Here is a 23,857-nt window from a genome sequence, read left to right as displayed (position 1 = left end):
TGCCTTTAAAATTTGGATCTTCAGCTAAACTGGGTTTCCTTTTACGTTTTTGGCAAAAGAAACATTGTGCACAGGGTTTTCTCAGAGCATCTGTTCTCTTCATTTAAAAACTGGCTTTTTAGGCTATGCTTTATAAGTATGTCATATACCAGTGCTTATATAGTAATTCTCTGCTCCTTATGACAGGATACTCTTTCCAGTTGCATATATCTTCGTCAGACTTTGCCTGTTGGGACTGGAGATTTCCACCTAAGGTGTCTGCCTTGGACTGAGTTATTCTGGGGAAATACCAGCTCAGAGCGACCCAGTCATTTCTAAAAATAAGTCTGTGGAAAATCAAATAATTTTGTCCATATTAAAGCAAGTCTGGCTTGCTCCCATGGAAGAGGTAACGGGAAAGGACACAGCATACGTTGAAGCAGACGCCTTGAAATTTGGTGATGGAGGGGTGGTAAGGTGAGGGAGGGAGAGGTTCTGTGCACTGGAGCCGTGGTTTTTGTCATCTCTGAAAATCTATCCAAATCTGGCCAAAACATCCTGGGGTTTGCAAGTGTTTGGAGAAGACCTACTAGAGCTTTTCAGCTAAACTTCCTGAATACACCTGTACATTCATCATGTTTTACTTTACCAATATCTCCCTCATAACCAGGGATACAGAGCAGAACTGTCCTTTGTGTGTGTGTGCAGGCCGAAGAGCTTTGGTCTGAAAGAGATGTATAGTTTGTTCCTGGGGGGAGCTGGCTTTCCTTTTGGTGTCTTCCAGTGGCATGGAAAGAAGCAGGGTGCTAGCTGGAAACGTGGTTGGTTTGCACTTCATGCTTTCATCATGTCTGTGGCCATTTTTGTTTAAAAATAAAAATTAAAAGGAAAGAAAGACAGACAGACAGATCATGTCACAAAATGGAGGAAGTTGCATGGTTTCTAGAACCTGTAAAAGTCTAATTACAGTGTGGTGTGCCTGGGGTAGTCCATCATCCTAAAACCACCAGGGATGCCAAGCTGCCCACCAGGACAATGGGGCTGTTTCCATACAGACAGCAGGAGTTGCAGCGTTTATTTCTGGCCAAGAGCAGCACCAGGGAAGAACTGTCATGGGTGCTGGAGATGGAGCATCAAAGTGAAGCAGGTGATGGGCAGCTTGGACGGCTGGGCTGCCTCCAGCTTGGGGCTTGCAGTTTGGGAAGGAGCAGACTGTTCTTGTATCAGTGCCCGGGTGCTCCCTTTGCTAATGCCTTGCTGCTGAGCCAGGCTTTTCTGTGTTTGCAGGAGGGAAGGTTTGCTTTGCCAGCACCTGCCTTTTGGGTTCATTTTTCTCGGCATCATGGAAGGGGGACTTCAAACTGTTGTTTATTAAAGACCCCATCCCAAAATGCAGCAATCCTGCAGTGTTGTGTGTTGTTGCATGTTAAATGACCATGAATCAGTCAAGTGCAAGGACAGGGATGAATAAAGTGAGAGTCAGACCACGATGGTCTGCGGTCTGATGGACAAAGAAAGGCATTTTGCCCTCCAGAGAAACCCAGAAAGTGAAGATACTCAAAGCTTAAAAGGAAAAGAAAAAAAAAAATCATGTTTACATGAGCTAGAGCCCTATCCCGTTGTCTGTTGGCTGATGGGCAATTACACTTTCCAAACAGGTTGTCTGCCCGGGTGTGATAAGATAGGAGGGTGTGGGCAGAGTGTTATTGATAGCTTCGGGACGCGCCGTGTCCTGGGGATTTGCGCTGGGGAATGGCGCAATGGGAGATCTCCCCGAACACCCTTTATGTTCGATTCACAACCGATTTGCTCCAAACAAACGAAGACGTGCATAATCTGCATGAGAAAAGCTTGCAGGGAGACTGGGGGCTCGGCCCAGCTTCAGCTGCGAGATCCAATATGATAACGTGTGTGTGCATATGGTAGCTGGGTGGGCTTGGAAGGGCCTTTTTGGCTACGGTCCACCTTCCAGGGAGAGCGTGAGAGGCAGCTGACTCCACGAGCAGGTTTGGTAGCTGACGGATGAAAACTTGCCGGAGCAGCAGGTCGTGCAAGCTTGACTCGCTAGGCAAAGTTTGTCTGAGCTGATTTCTGCAGGGCTTGGTCTCAGAATTCAGCAATTTTGAAGAAAGGAATGGCCAAAGCCTGTAAATTTCATCGTTACCCACACAAAGAAAAACTGAGCTTCTGCAACACCACCCTTCCTAGGAGAAGGGCAGGAGCGGGGTTGTGGTGGTGCAGAGCTCCAGAGGACTGTTGAAAGGCAGAGAAAATGCCTTTGCCTGTAGTGGTACTATACCGAAAGGCTCTTTTTGAGCAGTGGTGGAGGTGGTCTGTGTAGCAAGGTCCTCTCCTGTCCATTTGTGCCCTTTGTGTTGTTACAGAGTGAAAGGGAAGGTGTTTTGCTGGTGTTACTTTACTTCTGTTTGAGCTGACATTTCACATTTCTCTCATCTCTTAATTAATCCGTCTCCTGCTTCTTTTCAGTCCCACTGCACTTGGAAATCTTGAAGTGCAGGGCATTGCTCGGCTGAGCATTTAGCCCAAGTAGATTAGGGAAAGGCAGGAAGAGCTTCTGATTGTGCTGTATCTGTAGCATAGGTGTTAAAGATGTATTTGTGAGCCAGTCAGAGAAGAATGCTGAGGAAATCCTGTTTGGGTTAATCTTGTTTAATTTTACAATCAAAAACATATGGCTGGCCATCTGGTGCTTCTTGCAATCAAATATCTCACAATTAACAGTAATTTACTTGCCCTGAGACTTCCACGATCTTTGTATGTGTTTTTTTTTTTTTTTTTTTCCTTCAGCCCTCGTACGTGTGGTCCCCCTGGAGCACTGCTGGGAGTAAGCCGAGCCCCGAGCTGCCCGTAGGATGTCCTGGTGCCAAATGGTGTGGGGGTCCTGCTGGGTTTCTGCTTACACCCCCAAAATCAGAGGCAGGCAGCGTGTCTTCTGCTTCTCAGGCCCTGGAGGAACCACATTTGGGGTAAGCTACCACTGTACATACCTGCCTATGCATCACTGCAAAGAGAAATAAGGCTGCAGTTAAGGGCAACGTACTAATTAGATCTATGTTTTCCACTGGGCTATGGGGTTTCTTTAGAGCTCTGAGTGATTATTGCCAAAGCAGGTTTTCTGTGGCAGTTTAAGTTACTGAATGTAATTAAACAAGATGCAGAGGATCCTCAGTACTGGGAAAGCTTTCTGGGGGAATTAGCAGCAAAATGAGATGCAGAATAGGACTCACCAGTCAGATAAACCATTTTTCTTTGCAATCTTTCCACCAGGAAGTTTAGAGACACCCAAGATTCATCACACTTAAGCTGGTTAGTGGCAATGCCAGGTCTGATAGGCAATTACTGGCTGCAGAACCAGACACCGTGCCTTGGTTTAACCCAAGGATGAATTTGGGCCTTCATGACCTGCAGTACAATAGAGATGCTTTCTGTTTCTGATAACATCAATGAATTTGCAGACAGAAGGAGGCAGAATTCTGCCTTTCAGGATGATGGGAGCCATATCTGTTTAATAACGCTGGTGTTGTTGAAAAATGACATTGCTTCTTCTGAAATACTAATTGGCTGCTTTGGTTCCTTCGGTTACATCCAGAGGTGACATTGGAATTGGAGACTGGTGGCAGCCCCTTCAATAACTTCAGATCTGTTTTGAATATGTCCTTGCCCAACCACCTCTGTAGCTTAATAGTATGAATAGTGAACGTGAATAAATGAATTCCAGATGACAGATCTGCATACCAGTAGGTAAGAGCTCTCCCGGGCATTTCTATGTGATTGCTAGCTCTGTTTACTATCCTAATATTTTTTTGATAGCAGATGAGGAAAAATAATTGAGCTCTTCCACTCCTCCTCCACCAAATCACTGGCTTCATGTGCATTCAGTGTACTGGTGCTCGCTTAATCAGGGAATCAAATCATGGAGCAAAAAGATGTATTCGGATACCAGGGTATGTTAGACTGCTCTTATGTTCCATCTTCCAAGTTGTTTATTTAAATAGAGAGGAGCCTTCTGAAGGGCAAGAGCGCATTTTACCAGGGTTCCCAAAGGGAACTTGCCATCGATTGGATATGCACAGCTAGCAGGTATAGAGTTTCACATTGCTCCAGCAGTCGAATTATCAGATCTCGGGGGTGCAGCTTGGGAGTGGAGCTGACATTCATCCAGAGCAGCTCTCCATCCAGCCTAGATAATGGCAGTTAGAAAAACAAAGTGATTAGTGGAAAGCCATGAAAACATAGGTCAATAAAGTGGTTGTTATTAGAGCAGTGGAAAAATGCTGTGTGTTATGGTTCAGGACCTGCATACATGAATGTTTCTAGGTAAATGCTGTTAAGTTCAGCACAGAACACATTTTATGATTTCTCCATCGTATTTCTCCTTTTTCCATTTTTTTTTTAAATTTATATATATATATTTTTTATTTATTTATTTATTTATTTATTTTCTGGTGGGACCGGGGCAAACTCTTTTGTTCTTCAGTGCAGTAGTTTATGTGGAGTGGACAGAGGCCTTGAGGCTCTCCGGGTGGGATCACTCCCACCTGAATGTGCCCTGTCCTTGTATCTGTACCAGTACAGCACAGCCTGTGCCACCATACGAGCTTCGCTCTGCCAGCTTGCATGCTGCCCCAGGGGAACAGCCCATGAGACTTACCCAAGCCTGCTCTTCACCCTGCCTGTGAACACTTGGCCCTGTGGGGCTCGTCACAGAATCACAGAATGGTTTGCGTTAGAAGGGACTTTAAAGATCATCTAATTCCAACCCTTCTGTCATGGGCAGGGATCTCTTCTGCTACACCAGGCTGCCCAAAGCCCCATCCAACCTGGCCCTGAGCACTTCCAGGAATGGGGCATCCACAGCTTCTCTAAGCAGTCTGTGCCAGAGCCTCACCAGCCTCATAGTGAAGAATTTTTCCCTAACATCTAATCTAAATCTACGTTTTTTCCGTTTAAAGCCATTACCCCTTGTCCTATCACTGCACTTCCTGACAGAATCCCTCCCCGGCTCTCCTGTAGCCCCCTTTAGGTATTGGAAAGTTGCTATAATGTCTCCCCGGAGCCTTCTCTTTTCCAGGCTGAACAACCCCAACTCCATCAGCCTGTCTTTGTAGGAGAGGTGCTCCAGCCTCTGGCCATCCTCGTGGCCTCTTCTGGACTCATTCTAATACTTCCATTTTCTTGTGCTGGGGCCTCAGAGCTGAAGACAGGGCTCCAGGTGGGGTCTCACAAGAACAGAGCAGAGGGGGACAATTCTCTCCCTCACTGGCCACACTGCTTTTGGTGCAGCCCAGGATGCAACTGGCTTTTTGAGCTGCAAGCACACATTTCCAGCTCATGTCGAGCTTCTTGTCAACCAACACCCCAGGTCCTTCTCATCAGGGCTGCTCTCAGTAATGCTCTCATCATGCCATTGTTGCTGCTCACCAAGGCCCATGAAAGCCTGAATAGCCAGGAGACCTCTGATGCTGTTTAGAAGGGGCTGTGCCATCCCTGCCAGGCAGACAAAAGTCAAGAGGCACTGGGGACAAATAAAAGATGATGAATCAGCCATGCCAGGAAGTGAACCTTGTTCTTCAGGAGAGCTGGATTTTGCCAGCACAATAGCTAGATTACAGAGCCATTTCCTTCAATTACTTTCTCTGTCAAATCTTTGTGTCATCTGGCACTAGGAAAGCTTGGATTCAAATTCATTGTGAATTGGGGCGATGACACCAGAGATTTCTAAATTAATATCCTGCCAAGAGGAATTGAACTTGTTTTTTCCAATCATGTCAGTTCTGATTCTGTTGCATGTCAGAAAAAAACTTTGGCTTGCCATCTGGTTTTAGGGGTTTAAGGATTTTAGGGTTAGGGAAATCCTGCATTGCTTAGCCCCGCGATACAAGCTTGCTGAGGCCAGGTAGTGTCAGAAAGCTTTGCGTTGGGTCCTTGTTGGCACCTGGCAATGGAAAAGTGGGGACGGAGGTCAAGGTCACAGGGTGCTGGTGAGAAGGAAAGAGAGGATGATCTCTTCTTTGAAACAGCAGACGTGTATGTTGTGCACAGGGAGATCTGAGTATGGTGACAGGGTCACCATGAGTGATCAGTGTCTGTACTGAGGACAGAGGGAGGGCAGAGTGTCACTGTCACATATCATGGGACATGTCTCTGTCCCGTGTCCTTCTCTCTACATTTCTCACTGCCAGTGCACAGGCAAGGACTGTGCGGCTGGGAGCATTCACACGAAGATCTCTATGAAGTTCTTGGGCTTGGTGGCCATGGTGATGTACGGGTGTGGTGATGACATAACCAGAGAACTGTAGAATCATTTAGGTTGGAAAAGACCCCTAAGATCATCAAGTCTGGCCATCAACCTAACACTATGAAATCTACCACTAAGACATTTCCCCAAGCACCACGTCCATATGTTTCTTAAATAATTCCAGGGACAGGAACTCCACCATTTCCCTAGGCAGCCCGTTCCAACACTTTACTACCCTTTCTGTGATGAAATTCTTCCTGATATCCAGTCTAAATCTCCCCGTCACAACTCGAGGTTGCCTTCCCCCTAACTGGTGGCAGATAAAGCCTGCCCCAAGCGAGAGGTTAATTAACCCAAGAGGCACTTTTCCTGGTGGTTGCTCTTCATGCAAGGAGAGGCTCCTCAGGGAAAAACTAGGCCTTGTGCTAAGCCAGGGCTGGCTTTGGGACACCATCACCCTGGTCCAAATTCCCTCCATGGCTCAGTGGGCAGTGTGGTGGAGAAGAGGCCAAACACTGGAGGCCTGAAGATGGCCGCTAGGCCCATCTGTGCACTGTCCTCTCCCTGCCAGCAGGGCTGTGGCTCCACCAAGACACTATTGGCCCTGGGTACCATGGGCTTTGCCCACCCTTTGGGAAGGGGTACCCGGTCCCACCATGGGGACTGCAAGTGTGGGGGCACCCTTTATCACTCTCCTGCAGGCTGAGCCTCCGCGGCTCCTTATCTCCCCGGCTCAGCACTGAGCTGGCTGCAGCAGAAGCCGCCTGGCTTTTGCTTGCCCCCCAGCACCTCCAGCAAAAAGCAGCAGCACCGGTGTTCATTTGGGACCGTGTGCGCTCGCCTTGGGCCTGTAACCCCCCGTAACCCTCCGATGAGGGGCTGCTGGAGCCTTCCTCAGCCGCAGCCCTATAAATGCGAACAGATGTGGCTTTGAAAAAGTTCAATTTTGAGGCGATCTTTCTTCTTTGTACTGGTTTGGTAAAAATTTGCACTTCGGTGGATGTTTGAAAAAAAAAATAAAAACGGTGTTTTCAAAGTGAAAATGAAATGAAAACCACCCTATCCACTCCTCTCCCCACAGTGAAACGGTATTTGGAAAGTGGGGCTCTGTTATGAAATATTTGAAGCAGAGAGACATCTTTCTTTTTTCTTCCTCCACTTCAGTATTCCTTTCTCTGCTTCTTTTTCCCGTATTTTCCTCACTTTTCAAGTTCCATTTGCAGCCAGCTCAAATGTTGCAAGAGGTCTTCTGAAGGGTTGGCCAGTGCTGGTTTATGTGCTCATACTGCTGAGCTCACGGTTGTCACAGCAGGGAGATGCTATCAGCCCCATCCAATTTATTTATTTTTGCTTTGTTTTGTCCACTTTATTTTTTTATTTTTATTTTTTTTTATTTCTACTACAGTTTCAAGATTGTCAGGGTTTACATGAAGTCCCTATTTTTCCAGGGGTTTGGGGTAAAATGTATTCCAAAATGAAACTCCCTTTAGAAACTTTTAAGAAACTTTTAAAAACTTTAGAAACTTTGTTCCTATGCAATTTGCTGTATAATTTATGCCTGGTTCCCTGGGGCTGTGAGGTGGCTGCCTTGGGCCCTGCCGATACATAGGAAGGAAGGTGGATGGCTTCCAAGGAGCTGCTGGTGGTTTACCTGCAGCCAGGGAGCCTATTTGCACTGGCAACTTGCTAAAATCTTCCTGCAGCTCATCCTTCCCTCCTCGCCAGCTGAACGATGCTCTGGTTGGGGAGACGATGATGTATGCTGCAGTCCCACGTTAAAGCAGCTCTGTGCCTTGCCAAGGAAAGCTGTAGGTGGTCTCTTCTGGAGACCTGAGCTCAGCGAAGCAGCTCTGAGTTAACCAAAGGGGTTGTTTTGGCCTACGAGCTTTGTAAAGGACTTTTAGCACCTCACAGCTTCCTGCCAGAAAGCTGTGTTAACAAATACCTGCTTGTTCCCCAGCGCTTTCATGTAGGAAGGGGGAAGCATGGACCTTCTCTGCACATGTGGGGTTTTAAGATCAAAAATCTCTGAGGAACAAATAGCAGGGGGATTGCAGAAAGGCAGGGCTTGAAGAACAAGCAAGTGAAGCAGACTCTGTGCCGTCCTGTTCTTAGATAGCCACCTTGAGGGATCTTTCTGTCTCCCTAGTGTTTGCTACCTGGGTCTCAGGGCTCTCAGTCTCTCTTCTGACTAACGTCCCTCACCGCCGCAAATGAAACTGGGCTTTTTTTTCCTGCCCCTGCTGGGTGGGGGTCTCCATGTCCTTCATGTTATGAACCGTTATGTTTGATCTTCTCTACAGTGATGAAACCCTGGACCCCTTCCCAAGCCACGATCCACAAGGAATGTGAAGCCTGGACATTCGTAGCCTGATGAGAGCAGGGCAGCTGGACCTCCCCAGATCCCAGAGACATCTGCTAGGTGTGTACAAACAAATTAGTGTCAGCACAACAAATTCCTTGTCCTGGTTGTCCTGAGACTTACTGTGTATGCTCTGCCTGCCTGATCTGGATACACATAGTGGTTTTAACATGTAGGGACTGTGCTATACATGTATAAGCAGGGACGAGCTGCACAACCTGTGTGTGTCATCTTGGCCATGGTGTCCTGAGCATCCTATCAAAGAGACTTTTCTCCTCATTCAGTGGGGTATCAAGACTACAATGGATGATGCAAAGTTGGTACTTGTGCATTACCTAAACAGGAAGATGTGAAGGAGATGCTGGTCACTCGCCACACATCCTGGAGCTGGGCTGGTGGAGCTGGGACCAGAAGGTACCACTGGGAGCAGGGAAGGATGGGTCCAATGCTGCAGGTCCATGGCAGTGAGGCAGCCGAGGCTGTGCATTGTGCATGGAGCTGCTCACGTGATTCCCACTGAGCCAAAATATTCTTTCAGAAAGAGAACTGACCAGATGTCTTATTATTACTGCTCACAATGCTGTGCTCAGAGTACAACAATCCATCAGGGGGCTCGGCGCAGCCCTACAGAAAAGTCCCTGACACATTTTTACAGAAGGGCCAGGTTCTCACCACTTGTGTGCATTAGTACTCCTTGACAAATAGCTGTTTGACTTCGGTTTTGTTCAAAGTCACAGTAGTGTCAAGCACAGGGCTCCTATTCAAGTGCCCACCAATGGTGGTCCACAACTCATTGCTTCCTCTTCTTTTCTTGCTTTGTTTCTCTGTGACAGTCACTCAGGGACTTTTTTTTCTTACTTTCTTCCTTTTATTTTTTTTCCTGCTCACAGATCTCATAGTTTTTTTTTTTTTTTTTTTTTTTTTAACAGATAATTTAAAAGGATTTATCCGCAGCAATGCAGTGCCTCTAATAAGGACTGTAGAAATGGCTCAGGAATGTATGCTGTGAGGAATTTACATTTATATGTTGCTGATATAAAGCTTGCTTGCTTTTTTTTTTTTTTGTTTAGGTAATTTTTCCAGCAAGTTGATTACTAGATTGGCAAGCAGAGCCTTGGATATGTTACAAAATGCAGCTCTTTCTACAGTGTGTTGTCTCATCCTTAATGGATTGTTCCTCTTAAAACTGAGAGGTGTGTTCCTAAGTGGTGTGATCACTTCAGGTGTGTGGTGGAATTAGTTCCAGGTTATGAGCTGTGGTGTTTGTCCTGCTGTATAAAACTTTTAGGCAGGACGTTGACTTGTCCCTCTGTTATATGTCCCTCTATTTCAAGTGGATTAAGACTGCAGGGACTAAAAGATCTATAGGAAATATAGGAAATCTAGCTGGGAGTGGAAGCATGGCCAGGTATGCATGTGCACAAGGAAGGGGTGTCTGAATATAACCTCCTCCAGAGGAATCTGGTTCATCATTTAAAAGTAACACCCTGAAGGGTGTCACAGGCTGCAGCAACTGGCAGTGGGAGCTCCCAGAGGGTGGGTGAAATCCATGCATGGCAGTCAATACAGTCCTGCCGTGTAGTGCCAATATGACTTTTCTCCTAGTTATTATTGTTTTTATTCTTATTCTTATTATTATTATTATATATGTTTTTGTAACTGAGGAGTCCTTCATACTCTCCAGATGGTGACTTTCTGCTATACTTCACTTTCTGTCTTCAGCAAGTACTTCATGTGCTCAGAGGATTTTCCATCACTTGAGCCTGAAATGAAAGAAAATTTATGGAATGGGGAGCACGAGCAAATACCAAAGTGTGTATGTAAGCGTTTGCAGGTCTGAGATCTAAGTATGCAAGTGGTCTTGATCTTCTTAAGCCACTCCATACCACTAACTCTGAAGGCTGATGTGAGAACCTGCCACACCATTTGCACATTTTCAGATGTCTTGTCTAAGGAAAGCTTTCTCACCGCATTGATCATGTATCATCTTCCAACCACTGCAATTCTCAGCCTGTTTAATAGATTTGCTGCTACCCAGCACCAGCAGTGGATGCTGAATGTCAAATTGTGGATGCAGGAGATTCATTACCTTCTTATGATTTTACTCTCAGTTCTCTTAAATTTTGGCAAATACATTATGGTGTATCTGACCTATTATTGTTTCTTCGTCTGACCTGTTGATGCCCCCCAGCTATGTATCATCATAACCAGGGTCTTTGGTGGCCCTGCTTATGCTCTTGTACTTTCTCTAGAGCTTAGCTCTCAAAGCTTAGCCTTCAAAGTCATCTCACAGCACACTGCAAACTTTTTTTTTTCTATCCAGGTGAAGCCCGAGGGGTCTTATGGCAGATAATGTGAGTGTCTCGACTGGTAATTGTAAAGTTGGGTTCTGTAATTAATTTTTCTATAAAACTCTCAACCTCAAGGTGAACCTTTATCCATCTATTAATTAGCATGGGGGAAGGATACCCTTGTCCGGAGGCAGAAGGCAGAAATGAGAGTGGGGAGGAAAGAGAATTGGCTGCTTTGTTTGAATGGCAAATATTGTTCACTTTGTGTCTTAAGACATAAAGAGCCATGTGAAATGAAAGTTTGGTTGAAAGCAGTGTAATTTTAGCTCTTAGAAACACAGGCATAAAAAGAATCAGAGAAAATAGTCCTGGAATAGGCACCAGAGACCCCACAACCCCACCCAGTAGATTCCTGTCATTCCAAGTCAAGCTCAGCTATACCTGTGTGATTCCTCACAGAAGTTTGTTTAACCTGTTTCTGGGTTTGGGAACCATTGAAATGTTGCCTTTCCCTCCCCCCCAACCCCCCCAAACAGGAGGCTCAGAAGTGTACACAATTGCTTGGATTCTCATGTTAACCTCTGTGAGCTATGGCTTTGGGAAAAGCACCAAATATTGCAAGAACTGTTAACACTTCATTATTTGCATAAATTATTTTTTCTTTTCTTTTCTTTTTCTTCTGATTTTTTTTTTTTTAATAGCTACTTGGAACCAGTTTAAACTCCTGCAGTGGAGGGTTCTGTCAGAGAACAGATTTTTCACAGATCTTCATGTGGAATTGATTATCCACTCTTGTGAGCTGGAGTTCTTCATGGAAGGACAACTTGGTGCATCTCCATGTAAATCTATGGGCAGCAGGGCTTCTTCTGCCAGATGCAGAGGAAAGAGAAAAGTCCCCTGGGGATGAGATTAATACCTAACAAAAGCAGATAGTGTATGACAAATCTTATTAATACTGAGAATTTGAAATCTGCTGAGCTGGAGAGGATGGCATTATGTCCCCATAGCAGCTAGTAGAGAGATCTGCTTGAAAACCGTGTAGCTTTGCAAAACAAGAAATGTGGATTAAAGAAAAGTTGAACCAGATAGTTGAAGTGTTTGTCAATTGGCTGCACTAGCTAGAAACAAAAAGCAATTTCGGTTGACCCTGTTGAAGGCTTTTGGGGAACTCTTGGGAGAAAATGTTAAAATGCTTTTGATCCAATGTCTTTCGTTTGCCATGAAGTGTAAAACTAGATTTTTTCAGACTATCATGTAAAAAAAGACATCTTTCTCCCCAATAAGAACTGAAGGAAACTCAGAGGCTGTTTCAACCTGAAATAAAAACATATTTCAAAATGTTGGAATGAGTTTACCTTTATCAGACCTTTTTCTCTTTTATTCCTTTTGTCTTCCCTCTGCTTGTCTCTGAGCAAGCGTTGTGCTTATGGAAGAAAAAAGGTGATGCCTGTTGCTTCCACTCAGTTGCTAACATGCTCCCCTTCACCCCTCGTATGATCCTGGCTTTTCTCCTGTTTTGGCTAGATGACCTCTCTTCTTTGTGGAGTGTCCCTGCTCTGTAGTTGGGGCATAATGGCTGGACTTTACCCCTCTTCCAGATTTTGTGCTCAGAAACCAGCCTGTAGCTGCTAGTTGTGACTCTAATCTATTGCAAAACACAGCCTGGGGTGATAGGTTAGAAATCAGCTCACAGAAATGCCACTTTTGCAAGTGATCACAAGTCTATTTGCCACCTTCTGATCTGGGCTGATGGCTACCTTTTGAAGACCCTGACGGCGATTAAGGGATGCACTGTGATTACATTTCCAAGCCGCCACTACTCACATATCCCACTAGAAAGTTAATGGGAGAGAGATGTGTTTTAATGCTATGAACCACTTTGGAGAAATTTAAGTGTAAGTGCATTAAGACATGATTTATTTTCACCACTGAGCCTTGAAATTTCTTCCAGGGGGATCCCAGCATGCTTGTATGTCTTGGCTCCGTGGGCTATGGGGACGCTGAGAGATTGAGCTATCATGGGCAGTTCTGATTTGTGGGGTTCCTCGAGGCAGGCAGCTTCCTGATGGGTGTGATTTTTGTTTTTGGTTTGTTTTGTTCATTGCAAAATTCTTTGGCATGACGCCTTTCACCTTGTCTCCAAGTGAATGTTTTTCCTCTGCGTCCCACTCAGTGACTCAGGTCAAAGGCATCTTATTTAGCACAGTATGTTTCTTGCTTTTTGCTTTTGCCAGATGTGCGTGAGCTCTAGGAAGAAAACTGGAGTGGAGGCAAGTGTAATGAGTGGCTTTGGTGCTCTGCTGGAAGGGGAAAGGAGACAAGGCTTCGATGTAATGCTGCAGAGCTGGGCTGGAGAGCAGGTAACCACTGAGATATTTAACTCTGTAACAGTGCTGGCAAGAATTTCAGATGAAAATACCATCTTTTGTACATCCTAATGACATGATAAATCGTGATGATTGAGCACAGATCCCCTTTAGAGACAGCCTCATGAACCACCCTGCCCAGGCTTTTCCCACTGACTGGCCATGGTTTGTCACCCGATGCTACCCTGCAGTGTGGGGACATGGGATTTAAAGCTGAGCCAACAGCTTTTGACTCATTTCAACATGCAGAGTACCAGGCATTTTATTGCAGACTCCCACACAGTGAATTTAAGCCTTCTGACAAGAAATGTGCATTTCTTTTTTTTTTTACATTTCAGAGACCTATCCGTAATCCGTAGCTCACCAGGGTCTGCAGGGCTGAGACTGAGAAGTGCTGCATCAAAGGAGCTGAGCACTGAAGTCACGGCTGAGAAGGAAATGAGGGTCTAAAGTCCCAAACTGGAAACTTCCCAGGGCTCCCTACCTACCTCCCACACGACGCTGTGAGTACCTCTTCTCATTTTGGTTGATCCTGGAGCCCTTAAGGTGGCTGGAGGTTCTACCTCTGCCTTGGTCTTAGCAGCCTGGAGTTTATCTAATGACAGGGGCTGATCAGGACAAAGAAATCAAATGTGTGCACGTCTCTGCTCAGCTGGTCAGCCTCCCCAATATAAGCTTATGGGATGAGACCTCCTTGGAAAATCCAGCTGTGGTTCGGTCCCTTGGCCACGGAGCTGCAGGACACGATGTCCTGACTCTCCTCCTGCTAAGGCTTGTGTTGAAACACTTGCCCAAGAGAATAAGCAGCCTGGCCCGCTTCCCTTTTGTTACACAGCCTGAAAGATCCCCGCCACAACTCCACCTCTGAAACGAGGCCACTGTGCAAAAAGGCAAGACTGATGGGCAAGGAAAGCAATGAGTGGCACAAGGGTCAGCTGCAGTGCTCGCTGCTTGTACCTAGGGACTTTGTCTCTCCCTGTGCACTGCAGGGGTGCTGCCCACTGGGTCAGGATTTCCCTTGGGAGAGCCCAGCACCATCCACGTCTCCCTGCAGGGACTCACTGGGCTCAAGCCACATCAGATTTCCAGCTTGGACTCTCCACAGCCAAAGCGAACCAAACCCTTCAATACTTTTGAACACCCTCGGATACTGTGATGATGAGCCCAGAAATGCTTGGATTATTATTATTATTAGCTGCTAATAACCGTGGAGGTACGCCAGCATTGGGAACAGCTCGTGCTGTCATCAGAACATGGGGGAAATGGCTGGCTGAGCAGTCATACGCCTTCATGTAGATGTTTCTGAAGAGCCTCTGCTGACGTGCTCAAAATGGTGGATGCTCTCACGTGGCTCCTACTTATTTCTGATCCAGCACTTGAAGTCCTGGCCCATGTGCAAGTCAAGCTGGCTTTATCCAATTTACTCTTTCCTATATGTCAGGCAACGCCTTAGTCTGAAGTGAGAAGGAATTTGCCTCTGGTATGCTGAGAATATGGATTTCTGACGATTTCTTGCTAAAATGTTTCTGACTGAGGCTCTGGCCTCTTGCTTCCTGGGGTACATGCCTCACTTTGCACTGACTTGCAGAGAAAAATATGTGATGGCAGTTTGAAGGATTTGCATTGTGCTTTCCATCCTGCTACCAAGCCAGATGCTTTTCCCCTAGGCAGATCTCTCTCTCTCAATCTCTCTCTTTTTTTTTTTTTTTTTTTAAGCCTCCCCAAGTTAAGACTTTTAAATGAATTCCTACTGGTAGTTTCCTCCCTTCTTTTGTGTTGTGCAAGGAGCTGGCACTGGGCTCAGGACTTGTAATCCACAGATGGTCTGATGGCCCGTGATCCAAAGCTCTATGAAGTAAGAGGGAGAAGGAAAGGCAGGGGGAATTTCTGTGTATTTGAGAGGGACAAGGATCTGCCCTAGCAGTGTACGATGTTGAAGCACATCTGCTTTTGTCTACAGTGAAGTACGTACACCACACCCCTTCATAATGGAGCTATAATGTTAATTAGAGCTGATAGGGAATTTCCCAATCTTTGATATACAGTGATTTTTGCAAGATGAATTTTCCAGCTGAAAACACATTAGAAGACTATAGGACTAGGGAAGGGAAGGGAAGGGAAGGGAAGGGAAGGGAAGGGAAGGGAAGGGAAGGGAAGGGAAGGGAAGGGAAGGGAAGGGAAGGGAAGGGAAGGGAAGGGAAGGGAAGGGAAGGGAAGGGAAGGGAAGGGAAGGGAAGGGAAGGGAAGGGAAGGGAAGGGAAGGGACCTTTTAATACATATCTAACTTTACTTTTTCATGCAGAAATCTGGCATCTGTTCTTATTGAGACCCCAAGGCTCCCTCACTGCAGAGGTAAGAGATGAGGGCTGCTGAAGGCTGACCACTACAGCTGACTGCTCCCTGTGGACTACAGAAGGTGGCTTGGCACCTGCCTCACTCTAATGGTTAAAGCTAAGTAGGTGAGTGCTCTAAGTGATGTGTCTGAGGTCAGGCAACAAGTCTGTGCGCTCACACCTGCTGTTACAGATCGCTTGTTCCAGCTGAGAATTACTTCAGCCAGTTCGACCTCTCCAAAGCAGAGTTAATGTGCTCCTTGTCCTCATCATCAGTGCTTCCACCACCAGGAATGGAAGTGGAGGGAAATGGAGCCGAGATCGTGTAGCATGGTCATAACAGGAAAAAGGACTGAAACTGCATCCATTTCTGTCTTGCCTGTGACTTCTCAGCTGTCTGTGAGTAACTGGAGTGCTGCTGGGAATAGCAGGAATCTGACTGCCATCTCTGCTGTTCTCTGTCAAGATCAGGCAGCTCTGAAAGAAATTAGAAATGGATGTTATTGTGTTTGTTTCATCTTGCTGCCATAAGAGGCTGTTCCTCCCCTATGTCCCAGCTCCTGGCTGTCAGAGGGCCGGCTGCCATCTCGCTGCTTGTCTGGCGTCTCGTTGCAGTTCAGCTTTGTATAGCTGGGAAGAAGAGGAGGGAGGAAGCAGCCCCTTTAGTGACACCTCCATAACGACAGGGGTAATATAATCTAAGAGAGGCAAAACATTAAGAAGTCTATTACGTGAGAAGTGTATGACATGATTACTGTAGTTCTTGTTACTTAGCCATAAGGAGCTCTAGACATTTCATGCATTTTGATTATAACTGCTACAGATGTTCATAACCTGCAAAACTGACCTTTTTGCAACTCTTTGACCTTTAACACATGCTTAGTGATGCAATCTTGGCAGCACCTTGATTTTCTTAGCATTTGGATGCCATAAAATTACAGAGCATCCCAGGCATCTCAAGAAAGTGTGTGTCTTAATTTATTCCAGCCTGGAGAATATTCTTAGATTGCTTTGCTAATCAGCCCTTCAAAAGATGTGTATCCTCCATGCTCCCCACCAATTCTAATCCTTGGCTTGGTTAAGGATGCTTGTACGTTATTCAATTACATCAGTATTCCTTATCTTTTGGTGGATGGTGATAATGACTTTGCAAACCATTTAATTCTAATATTTCTCACATGAAAAAAGTCTCTGAAGTCTGGAAATAGTCTCCTTGGTGTTTTCTTAGTGTTTAAAAATAAGCCCAAATGATTATCTGTCCTGCAGATATCATTGCCTCCTGCTGCTTCTCCCATGTGTTTCTCCCATGTGTCCTTCCCTCCACCTGTGTGTTTGTTGTTAATCTTTGGCTTTCCTTCCACTTTCTAACCTCAGAGTGAAAGCCCTGCATAAGCTGTGAATACCAAGCCCTGCTTACATGCCTCTCAGCTCCTCATCTCCTTTCCTCCCTACTCTCTCCACCTGTTTTTACAGGACGAGTGGGAATCTGGGCAGAGACACCCAGACTGCACCCAACATCTTGGCTCAGGAAAGGTGCAGAAGTTTAAATGAGGCTCAAATTTTGCATTCTTACCCGTTCAGGTTAGAGTTTTTTGGGGAACTAAAAGCAAGATCTTGATGGCTTCATACATAACCTGTGAATTTATTATAGTTAAAAGTATTCAGGGTACTGATCTGATTAGGTTGTCAGGACACAACAAAACAGGGAAAGCTCCTCTGTTGAAGAGCTGGATGGATGAATTCCTTCCATTTAATAAAATTTCCTATTGGCATTTGTGTGGTGTCAACTGAGTAACCTATACTGGTACAGGTGGGACCCTCCTGTCACCCTGTGGTACGTAAACCTCCAGAAATCAGAAACTAAAGTGCCTCCAAGCTGAATGTCTTGAGAAGTCAGACCTTGGAAACTGGGCTTGTTCCCCTTGGCACTTTCCTTTTCTACCAGAAGTGACTCCGTGTTACTGGGTCATATCCTAAGTTCTTCTCTGCCCCCCTACATGTGTTACCATGACAGGTCACCAAACAAACAGGAACTTAGACTTTTTTTTTAATCTCAACCTGCAGTTGTGAGGGCTTCAGGCAAGGTCACAGACAAAGAACTGAGGAAGGATTTTTCTGTTGAGGATCAGGTTGTGGTTGCTATCTTGACTAAATTAAACTAATCACTGTGCATGATGAGTTTATGTAAAATTAATGCTCTTAGTGCTTTATTGAGTGTTTTAATTGTTTCAGACCCTTTTCTGTGTGTTATCTTAGAAGTGCTTTACATCCCTGACTTTATCTACCTTTCTACAATGGTTGATGTGGCATTTGAGTGATGGGATCTTTGCACCAGTCTTCTGCTTTGGGAAATACATCAGACCAACCCAACCGCAGTTGCCCAGAGGCTGCTGCAGTGGAGGAAGTCTAATCTCAGGCCTCAGCAGTCTTTAGATAAATTCTTCTTCCAAGAAGACCATGTCAACATACTGCTATTTGCTGCAGAGCTAGCAGGAATCCCATGGCTTCTCGTTCAGAGGGCTCTCATGGGTCCATCTCCTCTTCCCTGCTTCTCTTGGCCTACCAGGTGGGATCCAACCCATAACCTCCATGATAACAGCAGACACCAAACACTGATGTAAGGGCAGAATGATTCTTTTTTTGTTTGTTTGTTTATTTTGAGCATTGCTTTAAGCACAATGTTGGCCAAAATAAAACTGATGGTAGAAGACCAAAGAGCTTATGCCTCTCCATGTGAAATGTTACTTCAATTTCCAGCTACTCCCTGCCCAGGGAAATTTTTTTTTTTTTTTTTTTTTTTTTTTTGCATGTGGTGGAGCCACAGTGTGGCTGTGCATAGCTCCATTATTATCAAGATGGATTTATTACTGCTGAGAAATCTTTCTCCTATCTCATTTCCTGTCCTCCCCCTCCCAAAGTTCACTCTCCCCACCAAAGTGTGGAAGGATTCTGCTCGAAATCCATCAAATAGCAAGACATAAAACCTCAACATCTATAAATTTGGCAGACTGGTTGGCTGTTGCTTGCTTTAACTCCCAGTCTAGGCTTGGCATGGTGGACAGAAATGCCTGGTGCATCTCCAGAAATGCCTGGAGATATTTAGTCTTTTGGGGGCCAGCTATGGAGAGGCTCCACTCCTTGCATGCAAACCAGTTGCCAGGGAAAATGGAAGCCTTCATGTGAGGTCCATTGGCCTCAGTCATATCACATCTCTGAGAGGAGGTGGGAAAGGAAAAATGTTCAGCCAGAAGGAAGGGAAGCAGAGTTGCTGCAAATCCCTCCTCTGACTTCTTTGCTCAAATGCCCACGTGAGGTGATTCAGCTGCTTGCCTGAGGCCTACCTACCGGTAGAGGACAATACCAGAAATAGAGGAATTTTGAGGAAATATTAAAGGATATGGAAGGATATGCCTTGAGACAACCCGTAGACAGCAAGAGCCACCTGGTTATGCTAGGAAAGGGGCTCTCCATCTCCTACCATGGCCATGCCTGAATGGTGCAAGCATCTGGCTATCGCTTCCCTTGAGGACACCTAGAAGGCACACACTTTTGGGATCCTGGCAGCCTGCCTTGAAAGCTGCGAGAGTTCCAAAAGACTGCTCTGCCTTCAAGCCAGCTGAGACACGTCTCACAGGTGAGATGAATTTGTTCCTAACCACTATGGTGGAGAGAAGCAAAAGTACTCTAGAAACCCACAACACCGAAAGAACAATTACATTTCCATCCCAAGCACCCTAGCACAGGGTTTGTGGCTGGGGTCAGGCAAACAACAGCTACACAGGGTTAATGCTCCTGGGAGAGCTCTGGGCTGTCGTCTCAAGAAGGTTTTCTTCGAGTCTGCGCAGTTCTCCGTGCCCTGGTTACGCTCTGTTACGTTTTCAAACCTTCCCAGCTAGCAGCAGTATTTTTGGAACAGCATCCGTGAAATTATGGTCTTGCTTCACTGCACACACTTGGACGATAGCTGGTTATGGTTGCATCTCATCCCTAGCTCTTTAAATCCAGTGCCCTGCATTTAAGTACATTTCATTTATTAAAATTTCATGATTCATAACCCTTTCCTTTAAAAAAAATCTTTTTTTTTTTTCTTCCTTTTTTTTTTTTCTTCTTTTTTTTTTTTTTCTTTTTCTGAAGACCTGCTCTGCGGTTTAGTCTTTTTTTTTTTTTTTTTTTTTTTTTTTTAATAATTGTAATTCAGTATTTCAACTAATTCTCTTTTTAAAAGTAATATGTGCTAGTTATTTATGTGTGTACAGACCAGATTTGTGTGGGCTCGATGCTGACTGGCTGCATGTGTGTTTACAATAGCCCTTGTGTTATCCCAGACGGCAGCCTAAAAACACTTCCAAATTATTCCACATCAGAAGCAAAGAGGGTTTGGATAGACTCCTAGGGGAAAGTCTTGAAGTGTTGCCCAAACCTCAGTCCCAGTGCTGTAAGTCAGGCACGTGGCTGATATTTTATCCACCCAACTTGGACTTTTGCAAGCTGTTTCGTATGTGGAGGGAACAGGAACTTGGGAGCAATTTTAATCAGCGATTTCTTGGAGATGGGCTTCCCTCTTTCCTTTGTCCTCTTTCCTCTTGACACACGTGCGTGCACTCCGTCTGTCCACGTTTTCCTCAGAAATGATGGAAAGAATGTGCACATAAGCACAATGGTGAGGCTGTTCTGTAACAACCCCCCGCAGTGGGTAGGGACTGACCTGGTTCCAATTTATGCCTTTGGAGTGTTGCTGATTTTATGTGTAAAACGCTTGAATGGCTGTAGGTGGATGTGTGCTAGGGATTTCAAGTTCAACTCTGCCATTAAGGTTTGGTGTTTGTTGCTAATTTCGCTGTGGGCTGGAAAGTTCAAACCTGAATGGTGCTGTAATCACAAGCTTGTAATGCTCCAGAAAGTGTCCCAGGTTTTGTCCTCCTAAGTGTGATATTGGTAATGATCAAAGCTTTTAGACTGCAACTTCTGTGAAGGGGAAGTGAGTTTCTGAAGAACTGCTGCTCCTCGGGGTCCTCAGCCCTTGGGCAGGGATCTCCTGTCTGCCCTGGGACTGGGCAGCGCTGGATTTTCCAGGTCTGAACTTCTATGCTAATGCCCTAGGATGTGGTGTCCGGATACCAGATGCTTCCCAGACAAACTGAGCTCTGCAGCCTGGGGAAATCCCAGGAATGTGAGTCACCAGCTCTGTAGCTGTCTCTCTCTGCAGGTCAGCAGTGGCCAAGAATGCTGGGGGGGGGGGAGGGGGTGATCCTACATCATTTGGACAAAACCAAAACCAAAGCAACAAAACACACATGCAAAACCAGTGTCTTGGTGTCTCAAAACCAAAGTCCTACGGTGAGATTTCAGTTCTAGAAATATCCACGTTCTCTGCATTTAAACTGAACTAAAGGTGACATTGTTTTCCAAAACTGTTGTCATTATTGTGGCTTGGAAACTCTGTGCTTGAGCCAGCTCTGATTGTGCTCTCTGAGTTACTCAAGGAATGGTACACTTTGCTATTGTAAAGAGTAAATATTGCTTTTTAAAATGTAATTTGAATCCTGTACACGCATTGATTTAGGAATGCAAAATGGTTTTATTACTATCTCATCTCAAAACCTTTTCCTTGACTGTCTGTTACTCTGAGTTGCAAAATGCATTACAGAAACACATCTGTCATGCTTTATAATGTGAGATAAGACATGCTATGGTTGTGCTCTCTCTATCCCTCCTCCCCAGAGCAATGCAGAAATCATATATATAATGTCAAGTCTGAAGTCAGGTGCATCGCTCTTTACCCATCTGAGTATTGGCTGAAGTATTGAAGAAGGACGTGCTTTGGACCAAGAGGAGTCTTTCTTACAGAAAATGGTAATTCTTTTAGGTGAACCTTGAGCAGGGATCGTTCTCCAAGGCTGAAAGAAAGAGCTGCGCTTCTTTACAGGTGGCACAGAAGTTCAGAAGAGGGGCACTTGGTAGGAGCATTTTGTCACTCATGGCAGCAAGAGTTGTTATTGCCAGGTCAAATATTTCACAACTGTTTAGCACTTGATTTTGCAGTTCTACCACTCTTTTAGTATTGGTTCATCACTTGACCCAGTACAGCCACAAGGACATTCAAGCAACAGCTTTCATTACAAGCCTTAAAGTGTCCTTTAAAGAAACCTTCTCCCCCAGAGGCTGATGCAGTCAGGATTCTGCAAAGTAAACTCTCAGAAGTTAAATTATTTTGGTAGGAGAAAACTGTAGTGATTGCCCACTCTGTTGCTGAGGCTCTGAGCAGTTTGTCCACTTTGGGATACACGTACTTATGGAGTCACCTCAAGGGAAAGCAAACAAACAAACAAACAAATAAAACAAAACAAAACAAAAAACAGGTATGGCTTACCCTGGCACAGCACAAGCAGAGCAGCCCACTAGATAGATCCTAAACCTTTGAGCTTGGAAGGAAATCAACAACTACTGGCTTGTTGTCTCCAGTTCCTAGACTCCCCAAGATTCACCGTATCCCATCTTTTTTCCCCGCACTGTGTGAACACATCACTCTAGAAGGAAATGTATTTGATGCTTATGATCACTTGATTCCAGGATCTGGAGCTTTCAGACTCTCGTCTTTTCCTCTGCAACTTTATAACAGAAATTCAGGAATCCCGCAATGCTGAGTGACCTTAAAGAGAAAAGCAATAATCGCTCTGGAGCGTGTGCCAATTCTTTCACTCATTAGGGCAATGAAGCTTTTATCACTCGTACAGTAATGATGCATTTTTAGAGTATTTCACACCTACTTTAAATCTCAGTAAAGACCATGAAACTTCTTTGGTCGTGGCCACATGGTATCTATTGTTAAGCAGACTGTTAAAATGAATCAACCTAGATTAAGCAGCCAAAATTACCACTTGCTATCACTACCCTGAATCCATTCCCTCAGAGAGAGCCCCATAAAGAGGCTGAACACTGATTAAACACTTCTCTGCCAAGCAGAGTCCAAAAAAAATCTGGCAAGAATTGCGTGCAGAAAGCTCAGAAAAAAATATATGTAAGAGACGTAAAGGGCTCGATGCATCAATCTGCTTGAATCCAAACCATCCCCTGCTGCAAAATCCTTCGTTAGAGATCCTTCCATCTGCCTGATGAGAGCTTCTGTATTCTGGCCCTGAATTTTCTTGCTCTCTCCCCAGTGGCATTATCTTGTGAGTTCATTATTATTGCTGGCTGTAATTCACACTCCAATACGCAGTGCTATTAGCAAAAAAAGAGAAAAAAACGCTCAGTACATGGCCTTGATTTGCCTCAGAGTTCAAAACAGAGGCTTAAACTCCTTGGAGGATGTGGCTGCCCAGGGCAGGGGTGCAGGCAGGAGGCTCAGACCTCATGCCTTCAGATACTTGTGCTTTTAGATGACTTGCTGCCAGAGGAGGGCAAAGAGCATCTTTTTTTTTTTTTTTTTTGTCACCTTTCCCACTGCCCCATTGCAACAGAAGCATCCTTAGAAGGTCCTTTTGGGCTGGGCAGGCTGGATCCTCGAGTGGGAGAGTGCTGCTTTGTGCTGGCCAGAATTCTGGCTCCACAGCCTCAAAATGAAGCTCATGGCTTGTGAAAAGCTGAAGGGTGAGTGGAAGTCCTGCCTACAGGGGAAAACAGCTTTGCACCTTCCACCACCAGGCTGTTTGTTCTTCAACCACGGGATACACTGAATTTGGACAATCTCTTAAGTCACCAAAGCCAGTTCTGAAAAAAATAAAAAAAACACTGCTTTAATTTTTCATTTTCTTCTTCTCTCCCCTGCCCTTCTCTCTCTCCATCTCTGAAAACCAGCACATGGAAAGTCTTAAGGGAGCAATCGTGGTTGTTCCCAATGAAGGACTGAATCCCTTGGTAATTACAGATGGAAAATCACAAAGTGGGAGTGCTGTCACTCAAACAGAAGGACGTTTCTGCCAAGACTTGGATCGTCTTGGAAGAAGGGGAGTGCTGTCAGGATCACAGGGTGCTGAGCTGCAAGCTTCAGGGGCCAGATCCCATGGCTGGAGGAAGCGGGTGCAATGTCCCTGCCTTCAGCAGAGCTCTGATTTATGTCGGCTGAGGACGTAGCTCCCGTGAAACTCTGCTGGGATCCTGAGAAATGTTGCTGGGTAAAGGCTTACCTTTCAAAACACAGCAGACGATGTCTGAAAACCCAGCAATCTGTTTAATATCATGTACGGTTCCCCTCCACCAGTGCTGTGTAGTCTGGCCCTTCAGTCCAAGTGACATCTGTTCTGAATAGATGTTATTTTTTTTTTCCC

General features: G+C 45.3%; 1 long non-coding RNA gene across 8 annotated transcripts; it reads left to right on the top strand.

The window, feature by feature from the left end:
* The first annotated feature begins 1,747 nt into the window (after positions 1-1,747).
* On the top strand, positions 1,748-18,502 carry LOC309879610. Of its 8 annotated transcripts, none has more exons than XR_014317783.1 (8): positions 1,748-1,985; positions 2,788-2,966; positions 3,590-3,741; positions 8,542-8,660; positions 8,885-9,014; positions 13,126-13,251; positions 13,596-13,760; positions 15,560-18,502. It is a non-coding gene; the product is annotated as an uncharacterized lncRNA (long non-coding RNA). The 8 variants fall into 8 exon arrangements; XR_014317784.1 differs by having other exon boundaries at positions 1,748-2,024; XR_014317788.1 differs by having other exon boundaries at positions 1,748-2,966; positions 15,560-15,716; positions 15,784-18,502.
* Positions 18,503-23,857: the final 5,355 nt, after the last annotated feature.

Source organism: Aythya marila (genome assembly GCF_965140915.1).
Source record: "Aythya marila genome assembly, chromosome: 6".
Classification (NCBI taxonomy): Eukaryota; Metazoa; Chordata; class Aves; order Anseriformes; family Anatidae; genus Aythya; species Aythya marila.
The sequence above is the reverse complement of the archived record's forward strand: the minus strand, read 5'-3'. Positions and strand labels throughout refer to the sequence as shown.